The sequence below is a fragment of the Sorex fumeus genome, unplaced genomic scaffold (assembly GCF_029834395.1).
Source record: "Sorex fumeus unplaced genomic scaffold, SorFum_2.1 ptg000013l, whole genome shotgun sequence".
Taxonomy (NCBI): Eukaryota; Metazoa; Chordata; class Mammalia; order Eulipotyphla; family Soricidae; genus Sorex; species Sorex fumeus.
The window spans coordinates 21,186,518-21,187,776 of NW_026606070.1; the positions used below are offsets into that span (position 1 = coordinate 21,186,518).

At 37.6% G+C, this 1,259-nt stretch overlaps 1 non-coding gene across 1 annotated transcript; it reads left to right on the plus strand.

Annotated features, from left to right (window-relative positions):
- The first annotated feature begins 469 nt into the window (after positions 1-469).
- On the plus strand, positions 470-602 carry LOC130020828 (small nucleolar RNA SNORA2/SNORA34 family). The gene has a single exon (XR_008792032.1). It is a non-coding gene; the product is annotated as a small nucleolar RNA SNORA2/SNORA34 family (small nucleolar RNA).
- The last annotated feature ends 657 nt before the right edge of the window (positions 603-1,259 follow it).

Below are 1,259 nucleotides of genomic sequence, written 5' to 3' on the forward strand. Positions count from 1 at the left end.
GATTAATTGATTTTCTTAATGTAAAACATTTTAAACCATGCTGTTCTTCTTGCTTTGTTTGTCTCATCAATTTTGGGAGTCAGCTATCTTAGAAAAAAATAAAATTAATCTGATATCAAAACTATAGTTTTGTTATTACTGTGACTAAATAATATATAATGCCATGAATTCACCATCACTAAAACACAACATGTGAAGAGACTGAATCAAAAGGTTTCATATATCAAACTTATGCTTCTATATTAAGCTTTGATTCAAATATTATTAATATGAATGCATGGTACTATATTTGCTTTAGCTTATTACCAAAGTCAACGGTTAATCAGGGAAGAAAAGCAATACATTTCCAGAAAAATGTATAAATTTTTGTCAAAATATTACCTTATTTTCATCAACAAGGCCTGAAGCAAACTTTTTGAACCAGAGACATAGTGCATCATTCTTGTTTGACAAAGTTAACACAGGCTTTGCGGCCCTGAATCAAGGCTCGCAGCCCTCGCCGCTGCGGGCTTCAAGCAGGAGCCTAGAGAAAGCCTTTCTAGGGTCTGTTGTCCATCCCTGCGTCCGCAGTGCGGTGGTCAATTCATTAGAAAGGAACACCCGGGCGAGGTGGGGGGGGGGGGGCGTTGTCGGGTCTGGGTGAGTTTTGGCGTGTGTATGTGGAAGCGGGTGACCGTGGCGCGTAAAATTAAAAAAAAAAAAAGTTAACACAGGCTTGATCCCTGATATCTCATATGGTCAATGCCAGAGTAAGCCCTGAATTCAGCACTGAATAAGCACTGAGTACTGCCAGTGTGGAACAAAAACCAAAAATTAAAAAATAATGAAGGAAAAGTACTTATAGCCATACAATGTATACATTACATTATAACATTGCAAGTCAAGGATCAGGATCTGTGAATTTTATAAAGAGGCTTGACTTTCTTCCTTAATGAAATGAACTATCAGATGTTCGTTTACTGCTCTATGCTCTAAAACTAGACCTTGTCTGGGTGGATCCATCACTGAGGCACAACTGGAATTATTGAGTACGTGATAAGAAAGAGGAAATAGGTCACTGTGTAGTGAGGAAGGTATCCAAAGTTATTTCAGTTACTTTATTCTATTTTTTTTTAATTGGGAAAGGGATCCTAAGATCTTTAGTTATTACTATTCTGTTGTATTTAGTGATGGGGTCCTTAAAATAGTGCTCAGGGTACTCCGGGGTCAGTCTTGACATTGCTTAACAAGGCTTTGTGTGTCAAACAGTTTCAGTTCTT